This window comes from Solanum pennellii, chromosome 10 (genome assembly GCF_001406875.1).
Source record: "Solanum pennellii chromosome 10, SPENNV200".
Lineage (NCBI taxonomy): Eukaryota > Viridiplantae > Streptophyta > Magnoliopsida > Solanales > Solanaceae > Solanum > Solanum pennellii.
Window position 1 is genome coordinate 34,453,500 of NC_028646.1, and position 15,395 is coordinate 34,468,894.

At 33.3% G+C, this 15,395-nt stretch overlaps 1 pseudogene; it reads right to left on the reverse strand.

Annotated features, from left to right (window-relative positions):
- Positions 1–343: 343 nt before the first annotated feature.
- LOC107001790 lies at positions 344–4,704 on the reverse strand (annotated as a pseudogene).
- Between the last annotated feature and the right edge of the window lie 10,691 nt (positions 4,705–15,395).

Consider the following 15,395-nt stretch of genomic DNA (forward strand, 5'->3'; position numbering starts at 1 on the left):
TTTGTTTAAATAGAAGTAATTTAAATAAATACATAATAGTAGTGATGTTAAGGAAATAATAATGATTTTAATATATATATATTATTTTATATTATTTTAATTTTCTTTGTGGGACTATCGTGCAAAGCACGTGTCGGGAACTAGTGCATAAAAAAGTATCAACAGTTAATTAATCACAAATAAAACAACACAACCAGAAACGTAGATTGTAGAATAGACAAGAACCATCACGACAATAGATCAAATTGGTAGTGCCACCCTGTTATTCATGAATCAACTATCAAAAGTTATTCTACACTAATTAAAAGATACATCCAGGCATATAGCAATTCACAGCCTTTTCTTCCAAGAGCAACTCTCATTTGTTGGACAAGTCAATAACCCAAAAGCACAAGTTCAACAAGTATTGCTTGCCTTCTAATTGATTGTACAATAATAGTGATTTAGACAAAGGGAACAAATATAAAGTACAGAAAATCATGGACCCCTGATTGGACGAAAGCAGATACAGCTACCAGCTACATCTTCGGGTATCATCCCTCCTCCTTTGCTCGTATCAATTGCTTCTAATAATCTTACTACCTCATCCATTTCAGGTCGCTTTTCTGGATGTCCATCCCAACATTTCTTCATCACATTGGATAGAGAACTTGGACAACATCGGGGAATTTCCGGTCGCAAATTCTGCAAGAATTAGCTTTTAATAAAGTAAATCATTTAGGTGAAAGCAGCCCATATGTGTCTTTTAGACCAAACGTAATGAAAGGTGGCAATATAAATGATCAGCATGCTAGCAGCAAGGTGAAAATGATCACTATAACAGCGCAACCTCGAGAAATAAAACAAAGTATTCTTCTAGTTTTAAACGGTTGAATACTTGAAAGAATAGTGTCAAAGAAATTATGTGTAGTTAAACCAGCATGACATGGTCCTGATGGCTAATAATAGCATAAGGAAGCAACCATTCCTTAGAAAAAAGTTTTGCCAAATTAAGTTACACGTGGGACCATCCATCCAAGACTGATTGCATTGGAAGAAATACGAGTTTAGGGACATGAGTTTTCTACTTGGATATTCAGATTACTTAAACACTTGGATTTCAAAAATTAAATACCCAATAAGAATACAACATATCGAGTCTAGTTCCAAGAAAGAGACAATATATCAGTAACCACACAGTTTTATAACTGTGACTTGCTAAGTTTGATAGGAAATTTGAGAAGCTATATTCTTGACTTCTTCAGATTTGACAAGGAAAGTTCTATCCTTGGTTTCACTCGATATCTGAATGATACATAAAACAAGAACCTATATAGGACCTCATTTTATTTAATATAAAAGTATTTGAAAGACTATTGGAGCCACACACATAGACATTTGACCCGTCATCAAAGATCGCTTCAGACAACAACACAACTCGACAGATGCAAAAAAGAACAAAAATATACTGGGAAAATGATGGTGTGAACAAGAGGCATACCTGTCTGACAACAGCAGAAGAAACTTCAGCAAAGCTAAGATCTGGATAAGGAAGATCACAGCAATAAATCTCCCATAAGCAAATACCAAAGCTGTATACATCACATTTTCTGTTATAGGGCTTTCCATCAAGTACCTAAACGCAGTACCCAGTTAGTATCTATAAGTAGTACATCAGAATAATTGGATTTTCTGTGGATAGAAAAGATTACTTCTAAAGAAAAGTAAAAGGATTCCAAATATCAGACACGTACTACATGTAAAAGAGAGGGTAAACCAATGTTGCTTGGACTCTTAAAAAATATCGATAGGTATGTGTTGGATCCTCCAAAATTAGAATCTTTTGAAGGATCCTACACGGGTGCGGCAACATTTTTGGAGAGTCCGAGCAACTTAGGGGTGAACGAATGATAATATGATACAAGTATCATGTCAGACATTCATAGCAAATCCTACATGTCTTGCAAAGGAATATGTATACCTCGGGAGCCATATATCCAAGAGTTCCAGTTTCACCAGTCATGTCCTGAGGATTTTGTGCCTCAACACGAGCAACCCCAAAATCAGCAATTTTTAGAGTTCTATCCGTATCCAACAACATATTTTCAGCTTTTACATCACGATGTACAATCTTTTCAGAACGCAAATAGCTCAATCTACAAATTCAAGAGAAAAACAAACATAATCCAGTGTAATGACCAACTCAATAATGTTGTACAAAGACACTTACCCCCTAGACAGATCCAAAGCAAGTTGAATGACAATCTTAAAGGGAAGTTTCTTTTTCCTGTGTTTGTACAAATATTTTTTCAATGTTCCTCCATGGAGGAATTCGACAAGTACACAACAAGCCCGAGAAGGAAGTGTGGTGTAACCCTCAGAAGGATTTTTTGAAGGAATCTTAAGATTTGAGGTTCCCATAGAAGCACCGACAAACTGAAAATGAAAATGATATCAAATAAAATTTGGAAGCATGGGTAGCTTAATGAGATAAACATCATACCAAATATAAAATGGTGCGCATGTGTTAATCTAAAATTGTTACAGTAGATTGATGATTAAATGTTGAAAAGCACACAATAGAGAAGAAAATATGTACTTTTGTAACATTTGGATGGTCAAGTTTTTGCCAAACAGTAACCTCCTGCTGAAATGATGCCCGCAGAGCAGCAGTTTCGGCAACAGTCATCATGCCATCCTCTCCCCAATCCAACAGCTTCACTGCACAAATAATATTACATAAGAAAGTCTTACGACTGTGTTGCGAAAATTCCCTGAAAGATGTTGGAGAATTTGCTCAAGTATCTGCATTAACGGGACGGATCCTTTTTCATAAAAATTAACACACTCAAAATAAGTAGATCCAAGTTAGTCCAATCACTGATCTCCTTTAGAGTAAACTTCTCTCAAATGGCAAACTCATCGCAGTGTATTTCACTATATTTGTTAAGTGAAACTATTGATCTATCCATCTTCAACTTAAAAGTTCATCTCAAAGATGTTTTTTAACTTTTGGTTTCTGTGATCTCTGCACTGTTTTCTTCTTCTTTGAACTTTGATTTTCTGCATTTAAGCAGAGGGTGGGAACCCTGAGGGTACCCAGCTGGTAAAGGCCTGAGGACAAAGTCCTTTAGGTCGCCAGTTCGAGCCCCAGCAGGGCCACTGGAGGCATTACAAACCGGGCGCGTCTCCAGGGCCCCGTGGAACTAACCGTGGTGCACCCCTCTTGAAACAGCGGGACCCAGTGGGTACAGCTAGTCGGGTTCGCAAAGCGATACCCGGAAACCACGGCAAAAAAAAAGTAAGGGTGGCAAAATCAAACCCAACCCGTTCAACCCACCCATTCATTAGCTCAACGCCTCAACCCATTTCAAGCCATTAAAAATTGGGTTGATATGTAACCCGGATTGGCTCATGAAAAATCTTGTCAAAATATTTTTACTTTGTTTTTTCAATTTGATATGTTGTGTATAGCCATAATAAATAAAAAAATAATTTTATTAGGTACTAAAATAGTTTAAAAGAACAAAGAAAATAATAAAGTTTAGTAAAAGTTGGGTTGATCTTAACCCATAATGCAACCCATTACCTAATCCATATTGACCCAACCCGTTTTGACCCAACCAAATTTGAGTTGGGTCTTGACTAGACTATTGTCTTAACCCATTGTGACCCGTCTAAATTTGACCCAAGCCGCCCAATAGCTAAGCCTACATTTAAGCTGAGGATATTTTGGTAGCAGCCTTTTTACATCCACGAGGTAGTAATAAGGTCTACCTACTCTGTACCATCCCCACACCCCACTTGCGGGACCTCACTGGGTAAGTTGTTGTTGGTATCTAAGTTAACCTCAAATATCATAAGCTCATTAATAAGAAGGTCATGATGATGTTAAAAAATAGATGTTTTTCACCCTAATTTTACAACTTGTGACTATAAACATGTAAAAAAATGGATTGCAGTTTCTCAACAATAATATTGCAATTGTCAACCATGAAACAATGTATTTGCGGGTTACCTGCAACATCTTGATTGTCATAGGTACCACGGTAAACAGTACCATATGTTCCCTGAGCTACAAGGTACCTTATTTCCAACTTTGAAGGTCAATCTCCCATACTTCCCTGGGCCTTTGGTTTTGATTCTCCACATTGCTTGACCAAACCCTACTCAAGTGCTTCTCCAATTGAATATCCAAACTTTTCAAATCAATTTTGTCCGCCCGGAAAATCATATCATTCCTTTCATCAACATTTGCTAGCCCTTTCAATCTCGACATCTCTCCATCCACCACTTAACAAATGAGTAAACAATTATTGCTAGTGTCTCAAATAGAACAAAAAGGTATCTGGAAAAAGAAAAAAAGAGTTATATGCCAAAAGATATGCTTGAAAGGGTCAAAGATGAGTGACACAATATTTTTAATAGAAAATTCCAACAACACAAACTCCAATTCTAAATCAAATTCCTTTACAAATTAGACCTGAATCATTGTCAAAGGAAGAATCAGAGAACAATTTCAAAGCAAATATCTATGAACAACCATCCCTTTTTTTTAAAAAAAATAAAATATTTCAGGAAATATAGTAAGAGAAGAAAAAAGAAGAAGAAGGATACACAGAAGTAGAGATTGAATTAGCCTTGAGCACAAAGACTGATTCTTTTCGGTAACAAGAGAAAAGGCGCGGTGTTTGCCTTCAAATGTGAATTCATCCCTCATTTCCTCAGTTTTACTACATTCATCCTACATTTATTTAAATTTTCTTATATCAATATTTTAAAAGTAATTACAATATATACGTTACCTGAAATTTCTTTAATTCTTCTTTTATGAGACAAATTAAACATAAAAATTTATAAATTCAATCTATATGTATTTTGAAAATTTAAATATTTAAGAATTAAATTAAAAGTTAATTCTCTCTCTGTTGCTATTTCTATATCGTCCTTACTAAAAGTAGATAATTCTTGATATTTGTTATTTCACAAAATAACAATTATTTCTATTATACCCATTGAAAGTTTTTAATCTTGAAAATATATATTTGTTCAACGTAGAAAAACTAAGTAATTTATTCATGTTTATGAATTAAATTAGTTAATCAAAATAAATTAATACACATTCATTTATTAAAAACTTAATTTCAAAAGAACATTAAATAAGAGTAACAATGATAAAGTTATCTAATTATTTAATGAACTTTAAACTTAAAATAATGACATATAAATTGAAAATAAGAAACTAAAACATCTCTATCATTTTTATTTAATACTGAAAATAATAAGAGAGTTTGAAAACAACAATACAATAATAAAAAGTCAGCAAATATTGCACTAATAAGTTTCATATAAAAAACCCATATATATTTGAATAACCAATTTGATTCTTCGGCTTATCACTATATTAAAAGCATTTTAAACTTTCTAAAAAATGTTACAAATTTCAACGAGTTTGAGTCTTCTACACTAGAAAAGTTTTGGCTACCAAAAGTTATAATACCTCATCATACATCTTAATAGACCAAATGAAAATATTTATTATTCATTCAACATATTTCGCTGAATCTTATTCTAAGAACCTCACAAATTCAATTACCAACAATTCAAATTCGTGGCAAAGTGATTGAAATGATTTCATGAAAAAAATACTATGCATAAATTTAATATAAAGGAGGGGGGGGCGGTCACTATATGAAAAGTTTTCTCTTTTCTTCATCTATAAAGATCATGAAATACATTCTAATTTTGTCAGCTTACATATATTTTACTTAGTAAAACTAATTCAAAATTTTATACAAATTAACAAATAAAATACCCTCTGTTACTAGTTGCATGTAGTAGAGTAATATTATTCGCAATAAATTTTTGAAGTGCTAAAAATTAACTGAAAATAAAATATATTTTTTTAGAAAAAAGTAATTTTATAGATGAATCTTATTGAGTCTCTCTTAATTCATCTCTACTAAGATTATCGATGATTCGAGGGTCTTTAGTTGCATGTTTCTCGAATTGCATGATGATCAGAATCTCCTAAAAATTTCAGACAACACTTTATTGTTTTGAGTAGATCTCCAGCAGAACTTTGTTGATCAATCGTTTGAAGAACTGTATAGTCAACACTGATGTTTTCTTCAATGCTTGAAGAATTTCCTCAGAAAATTATATAACCCTCTTATATATAGTTGTAGGATGAAGGCAATCCAAGTGTAAATAAACTCTTTTGTCTTCCTCTAACTGGTTCATGTAATTCATCATTATTCCGACTAGATCTCCACACATAACTTTGTTGATCAATCCTTTGAAGAACGATAGAGTCAACATCGATGTTTTCTCCTATACTTGCAGAATTTCCTCATAAAATTATGCTACCCTCCTATGGTTATAGGAGGTAGGAAGTCCAAGTGTAAATAAACTTGGTCTTTCTCTAACTGGTTCATGTAAGTCATCATTGTCGATGAATCCTTTGAAGAACGATATTGTCCACACCGATGTTTTCTCCAATGCTTGTAGAATTCCCTCAGAAAAATATGCAACCTTCCTATATATAGTTGAAGGAGGAAAGCAGTCTTTAAATAAACTTGTTTGTCTTCCTCTAACTTGTTCATTTAAATCATCAAGCTTCACATAAACTTCAAGTAATAAATTAGTAGTTGTGATTGGCTAAAACCTATAATTTTAGACACTTGACAAATTCTGACTGATTCTTGAATTTGTCATATTATTTGAACACATGGCATCATCTTGTTGGTCTTGTATTTGACTAGAATATCAAGTTGACTATCTTAACATGTGACATGAGTTTGGAATTTAAGGTAAAATGGATCTTAAACTTGAATGTAATTAAATGAACTTGTTTATTTTTAAAAGAAAGATTCATAAATAGCTAAGAGATTAAACTTAATTTAGCCTCCTTAGCTATAATTTGCCTAATTATGCTCCTTAGATATAATTTCATTTGCTATATTAACTTTTGTTTGTATACTTAGTTGTATTTTCTATAAACTATACAACTTGAATTTATACGAATAACATATTAATGGTATGTAGTGGAAAGTAATGGCATACAATTATTTGTATTGTATACAATCTACTGATATAGATAAATAGTAATGGTATAGATTTGTCGAAATTATATGATTGAGTGGTATAAGGTGTTGTGGGTGATATTATACAAGAAAAAAAAGTAAACCAAAAAATACATTAAAAACATAGAGAACCAAACACCATAGATGAAAGTTTGTATAAACACAAACATGTATATATAGATACACACACTTGATAACAATAAAATTATTAATACGTATACAAATACAAAAATACATACAAATTAATATATACATATAGAGTTTATACAAATACCTAAGATTCTTCATATACACATATTTTTTAAATGGTAGAAATACGTTTAGGTGTTACCTGGAATTGAAATTCAAGATTAGGAGGGAGAAAGAGGGCATTCAAAATTCAAATTTGATATGATTGAGAGATTTTAGGAGAAAAATGAGTGAATGGAGAGAGGAGAGATAATTGTGATTTGTATAAAGGTATATGAATCAAGTGAGAATTTACTTTTATTTTTTGATGCAAATCAGTTTAGTGGGTCCCGAATTTAATAGGAAATTTCATTAAACTACAGTGGTGATTCAATAATTATGTGAAATTATAGTCGTATTAATAATACACTAGTAATGTTTGTCATTTCGCGTGATTTTTCCTATTTTTAAAGTCCAAAAAATTCATATGTCTACGGATGCCTCCTACTTCAAGTCATGACGAGGTGTAGACTTGTCAAATTTTGAAACTATGTCTTGGCGCCCTCGTGATGTGTCTAACAATCTTATTTTATTTTAGAGAAAAGGATCAAAATTACCCCTCAACTTTCGTTTTTAAAATAGTTAACTTTACCCTTCACTATACAATGCTGTCATTTATAACCCCGCCTTCCACAAACATACCACTCATACTCCTCAATTAGATGAAAACCCCAAAATAAATTAAAATTACTCAATCATGCTTTTTTAGCCAATTTTAACTCGATTAGACTCACCTAATCATTTAACCAAATTTTCTTCATCTTCATCATTTAACTTGTGCTACTTTCCATTCTCCTCTCTAAACTTCCATGGCTCCTCTCTCGCAATGGCCATAGAAGGCCAGTCACCATGGCACCACCCTTTTTTCTACTCTCCCTCTTTCTCTATTTTTCTTCTTCTTTTGATCTGAAAATTATATGCTTTTTTATGCTTTACCCCCATCATTAGATTTTTTTTATCTATGAATGCCAATTAGTGATAAAATAATAATTGATATCAAATCAAAACACTATGAAAGTGTTTTACCGGAATTCAAAAGGAGTAGAAAACGTAAATTCAACCTCTCTTGTTCAATAAGAAAATGGTATATGTCGTCATTGCCTTTGCCATTGATCGATTCTCCTATAATGATTTCCCAAATTGAAATAATAGGCTTTTCAATGGTGTCTCTTCTCTGTTATCATCAAATTCATATAAAAAATGATTAAACAAAAAGAGAGTGCATACAAATTGATATAATGACTATCTGCAGCACATTACTCCTTGCTTAGTGGCCTAGAAAAGTATATTATGATTGTGTTTGGATCGATTATGATTACTTATTATTGTTGTAATATTTTTTCGTCTGGTTGCCGCCAATGATCTTGTTCTGGTCTCAAGATACATTGATACTGCACGGTTCGTGAGCCTACAAATTGATCGTTTTACCGAACCTACGAATCGAGTAGATCGTGTTAACATGATTGGATAGATTCTAAATATTTGTACATATCTATGTTTATAACTCAAAATATTTGAGTAATGATGATATGAGATAGCATAGATTAATGTAGCATATTTTCAGAGAGAATATAATTAGGAATAACATATATTTAGGATAGACATATTACATAAATGTGTGTGCCCTTTAACTTGGATTCAAATCACATTTATGCCATTCAACTTTGGATGTGCACAAATAGACACTTAAACTTGTATAAAGTTGAACAAATAGACACATATGTCATACATGCCATTTTTTGTCCTACGTGGTGTCCTACGTGTATTGTGTCATATATGACTCATGTATTTATTAATTTAAAAGTTGGATAGTTAAAGTGTCTGTTTATGCATTATGAAAGTTGGAGGTCAAAGTTAAAATTTGAAACCAAATTTAGGGTCCAATATATGTATTATGCCTTTAGGATATATAGCAGATTTTTAGGCATGTAAATCAGAATTCTTTATATTTGATGGAAGAACTCTTATTTGAGAGAACTCATTCAGCAAAATTGACATGGTATCAGAACAAGATCCATCCCAATTTGTTGTACACCTATGATAGGCCCCCATTTGGAATTGTTTGCGCTCCAGTTATAGTTTGGGCGTGCGGGGAGTGTTAAGAAGTCCCACATCGGTGTGGTTGAGTTAATTCCAAGTGTTATACCTTTACGTGGTATCAGAGTTGGTTGTTCAAGATTATTTCTCTTGATTTCAGAGCTTATGGGCTGAATTTACTTATATCATTTATGCTAAAGAAAACCTTGTGAATCTCTCTCCATCATTCAAGAAGTTCATGACCAAAGAAAGCGAGATCAATTTTTGAAAAAATTACGATCTGATTTTGAAAGTGTTTGCTCCAAGTTGATGAACTGTGATCCATCTCCCTCGTTAGATGTATGTTTAGGGAATTACTAAAGCAGTCACACAAAATGTTTTCATCAAGGAAATGTTGTCACTGTCGCATTTGCATCTTGGGGGAAAGGAAAGGGAATGGATATGGCTAGAACTCAATGCTACAGTTGCAAAAAATATGGTCATATTGCTAGCAATTGTGGCAAGAAGTTCTGTAATTATTGTAAACAACAAGGACACATTATCAAAAAATATCTTATACGTCCTCAAAATCATAGGGTAAATGCTTTTCAAGTTAAGATAAATGGTTCAACTAAAGATAACATGTCTTCAGTGGGACAAGTTCTTACTCCTGAAATGGTACAATAAATGATCTTGTCAGCATTTTCAGCTCTGGGATGAAAGGTAGTGAGGTAATATCTAAATTATGGGTTGTTGATTCTGGCAATTCTATTCATATGACCAACTTAACTAATATACTCAAAAACAATAGTGAGTATACTGATCCAACACAAATTCACGTTGCCAATTATAGTAATTTAGCCATTACCAAGGTTGGAGATATTAATGAAACTTTCAAGAACGCTTTTGTATCACCAAAGCTCTCCACTAGTATTATTTCAGTTGGTCAATTGGTAGATAACAATTGTGATGTGAATTTTTATTGTACTAGTTGCCTTGTGCAGGATCAGATGTCGGGAACGATAATCGCGAAGGGTCCTAAAATTGAAAGATTATTTCCTATACACTTTTCTATTCCTCGTGTTATAGCTTTTGCTTGTACCACTACTAAGAATGAGGTTTGACATAAACGTCTAGGACATCCAAAATCTATTGTGTTTTCTCATTTGTCCAATTCGGATTTATTGGGAAATAAAAATCAATTATAATGACCCTCAAAATGAAATAGAACAAGCTAGAGATTATCATGAGTTTTATGAGTTAATAAGGTTTTAAAATGATGAATAATATCTTTAGAATGACGTTGAAGAGTTTGAAAGTCAAATGTCGAAGAACGACCAAGATGTTCGAAAACTAGCCTTGTGAGTGTGCTAGTGTGCTCTTGTATGTTTGCCTTGTTTTTAGGTGTTGTTTCGAGTCTAAAATCAGTAAATGATCCTAGCACCTAGAGGGACATGTTAAGGGTCAAAAAGTTAAGGTACGACTCCCCGAGGAACATCCTAAGGGTCCTTGAGGAGAACCCAAACGTTGGAAAAAGAAGTTGCCAAAGGCAGCGCGCAGAAGTAAGATATGGAGCCCAGTCCGCGTCACGCCCCTGGCGATAAGCCTGCCTCTGCGTTTCTTGACTGGCACGAGGCTCACTGCCTTAAATTTTTCGTGAGTCAAAATTTGGAGCTACCTCTGCGACGCGCAGCCACATATCAGATTTGGTCGCGTCGTTTTTAAGTCAAATTAGACTTGGAAAAAGGGTCAAATTAGTGTAGGGGTATTTTGGGAACTTTGGAGATTATTTATGGAAGGCTATTAAGTCAATTCCCCCATAAAATCAAAACCCTCAACTTCAAAACAAAAGCTCTCCAAAACCCTTTCTCCTAAAATCTCCATTGATGAAGCTTTGAAGCTCCAAGAAAGAAGGTCAAAATTCGTCAAGTTACAACTCAAATTTTATTGGCTTTTTATCAACTAAGGTATGGTATTTCATACTTGATTCTTATCTCATTCAAGGAGTCAATCCAAAGGCTTTTCAAAAAGGGTTTCAAATCCTAAATTCTTCTATTTCGAATTCTAAGCATAAGTCTTTGCATGAAAAGGCTTTAATAGATATATTATGATGTTTTCAACGTAAAGTGATGGTTTTATGGTTAAAATTCAATGGATCCATGAATATGCAAATTCTCAACTTTTGACTTATGAAGTGGTTTTAATGTATATGATTAGAATTCTCTCGAGATCGGTATGTCCATATATGTTTGAGGACATGAACTATGTTTCTTTTAGTTTCTTTCTTTAAAGACTATGTATAAGACTTAGTATGTTTCTCTCAATATAAAGGGTCATGACCCTATGATATTAAGACGTGTTTAAGTTGGCTTGTGATGATGAGACTTGTTCCTTAGTTTATAAAAGAGTTCCTTATTAGTTATGTTGTGAAGAGTTTTAATTCCGCACTACTTTTCATACTTATGTGATGAATGAAAGATAACATGCTTGTAAAAGAACTCCGAAAGGTCGAGTACACCGTGTAACTTCTAGGGGGTGCTCCCCAGTCGTTAGATCAATTTTCATCTCCTTCCTTTGATTGTTCTACTCGTAAATTAGGCAAAAGTAGAACTCTTCTTTTTCCTCAATTTGGTAGTCGTGGTGCAAAGTGTTTTCATGTCATTCATAGTGATGTTTGGGATATTTAACAAGTTATTTCTCATGCTCATTTCAAGTATTCTGTGAATTTTATAGATGACTATAGTCGGTTTACATGGGTGTATTTTCTTTGACCTAAATATGAAGTGTTTTCCATGATCAAGAAATTTTTGGCTTACGTGAGACCAAATTTTCAAAATGCATCAAAATATTAAGATCTGATTCTGGTGGAGGATATATACCTCATGAATTTAATATTTTCTTGCTTGAGAAAGGAATTGTATCACAATGTTTTTTTCCCATATACGCCACAACAAAATGGGATTGTTGAGCGTAAAATTGTCATCTTTTAGATGTCACTCATACTTTATTGAATGAGTCATTTTTTCCATGTAAATATTGGGTTGAAGCTTTGTCTACTGTTGTTTATTTGATTAATACAATTACATATAAAGTTTTAAATCATGAGTCTTCATATTAACATCTTTTTCATAAGCATCCTAGTTATCATAGTTTTCATATGTTTGATTGTGTTTGTTTTATGCACCTGCCTCTTTTTCAATGCAATTAACTCTTTTTTTAGTCTATTAAATGTGCTTTTATGGGCTATAGTACTTCGCAGAAAGATTTTATTTACTATAATTCAAGTTCTAACAAATTTCTTGTTTCTAGAAATGTTATTTTCTTTGAGAATCTATATTTCTTTCCTACTCATGTTGAGTCATATTTTGTCCTCCTCTTCTTCGTACTTTTGAGGATTTGTTCAAATCAAGATTTCTGTATGAATGACGTTGGTCAAGTTTACCCCATCCAAAAACAGATCAACTACATGAGACTGCTCCACAATCAGAATCTGAGATTTCTTTAAGATCTACTCCTCTTGAGCCTCCTCGGTGATCTACTACAGTGTCTCAAACTCCTAAATGCTGTGATTTTTCCTTTTACATTATCCAATATCGCTATTCCAACATGTTACTCACAAGCCTTCAAGCTTGAATGTTGACAAAGAGCAACGGAGGAGGAACTTTTGGATCTTAAAGAAAATAACACATGTGACATTGTTCCTTGTCCTCCAAATCTTCATCCAATTGGATGTAAATGGGTTTATTCAATTAAACTTCATTCTGATGGAACTCTTGATCGGTACAAAGCTCGATCGATGATCCTTGACAACAAACAAGAGTATGGTGTAAACTATGAGGAGACTTTTGCACTTGTAGAAAAAATGGCTACGGTGTGAACTATTATTGTCATTTTTTCATCACAAAATTGGCCTCTTCATCAAATGGATGTCAAAGATGCTTTTCTTCATGGTGATCTCAAAGAAGATATTTATGTGAAACCCCTACCTGGTTTATTCTCATCACCAACATCAGATGTATGCAAGTTGAAGCAGACTTTATATGGATTAAAACAAGCTCTAAGATCTTGGTTTGACAAGTTCGGTCTACTTTGCTTCAATTCTCTTTTGAGCAGAGAAAATATGATTCTTCTTTGTTTCTTCAAAAAAATATTCGCAGGCTGTGTTCTTGGTTTGGTGTATGTTCATGACATTATTATCACAATAACTGATTCTCACTAATCACTAGCCTCTAATAGCAGCTTAAGAATTCTTTTCATATGAATGATCTTAGTACCCTTACATATTTTTTGGTGTTAGAAGTTCATTAATATAATTCTTTAGGTGTGTTCTTGAACCAACAGAAACATACTCAGGACTTGATTACTTTTGATGGTCTTCAAGAATCTTCATTCGTAAATACTCCATTGGAATTGAATGTAAAGTACTGTCATGGGAAGAAGATCCTTATCCCGATCCAACTTTGTAGCGGCAATTAGTTGGGAGCCTAAATTATCTTTTTATTACTTGGCATGATATTTCTTTTGCAGTTCAACAAGTGAGTCAATTTATATAGCCTCCATGCCATCTACATTTGGTGGTTGTCCATCGCATCATTCGATACTTCTTGGGAACATCTACTCGTGGATAATTCTTTACTAGTGGTTTTAAGATTCAACTTAATGCATTTAGTGATTCTAATTGGATTGAATATCCTGATATTCGTCGCTCCGTCATGGGTTGATGCATGTTTCTTGGAGATTCATTGATATCATGGAAGAGTAAGAAGTAAGACATCTTCCATCGAATTTGAATACCGAGCAATGTCTATTGCTTGCTCTGAGATTGTTTGGCTTCATGGTTTACTTGCAGAAATTAGATTTCCTCAAGCTAATTCCACTACTCTCCATGTTGACAACACAAGTGTTATTTAGATTGCAAATAATCTAGTTTACCATCAAAGGACCAAACACATTTATATGGACTGTCATTATCCATAGAAGTTGTAGATAAGAGAGTCAATACTCTTCCACATGTATCCTGTGATATTCAAATAGCTAATGTGTTTACAAAGTCTATGGCACGACAACGTCATCAGTTTCTGGTAGGCAAATTGATGTTTATGATCCATCGACATCAATTTAAGGGGGGATGTTAGTATGATTGGACATATTCTAAATATATCTACATATCTATGTTATAACTCTAAATATTTGTGTAATGATGATAGGAGATATCATAGATTAGTATAACATAATTTAAGAGATATTACAATTAGGAATACCATATGTGTAAGGATATATAGCAGATTTTTAGGTATGTAAATCTAAATTCTTTCTATTCAATGGAAGAACTCTCATTTGACAGAAATCATTTTGCAAAATTGATAGATCGTGCCTAAGGGNTATATTGTTGCGGTCAAATCGCGCATGCAAGTGCACGTGATCGTACAAGCAATAGAGTGGCTCTTTTTGAGAGTTGGGTATCGTACCCAAAGGGACTCACGATTAGGGCTTATCAATTCTTCTAACTTAAAGTTCAACACAAATGTGATTTCTAGATATCAAGAGTTTCGAACAATGATTTTGGGAAAGATCCAGGGCTGCAAGTTTTATTAGGAATTATGCAATCAATATCATTAACATGAGTAGTTATTAACTATCGAATCACTGAATCACAGGGTTAGATGTATGGTAATGGTCTCCCGACCTCTAATCACCTATAATACTTAACACCCTAACTACATCGTTGAGCGGGGAGAGAATGACAATAATATACCTAGTATAATCCTACAAATGAGGTTTGTGAAGGGTGATGTATATTAATCCATATGAAGTAAGAATACAAATATATTACAAATTTTCAGTGAGAAATATAAAGTTTAGAATAATAAAATCTTGTTCAAGAATTTGATAAATTGATATAATGATATTGTAATAATGTTGTGTTGCTTCAATATCATCTTAACTTATTACAATGTTTGAAATTTGAAGGACATGAAAATATATTTAATCTTGAGAAAATACATCAAATCAATTCTGAACTTGGCAACAAAACTTACTTTAACACTCTAATTACACGAGCATTTAAGTAATCTCCCCCCCCCCCCC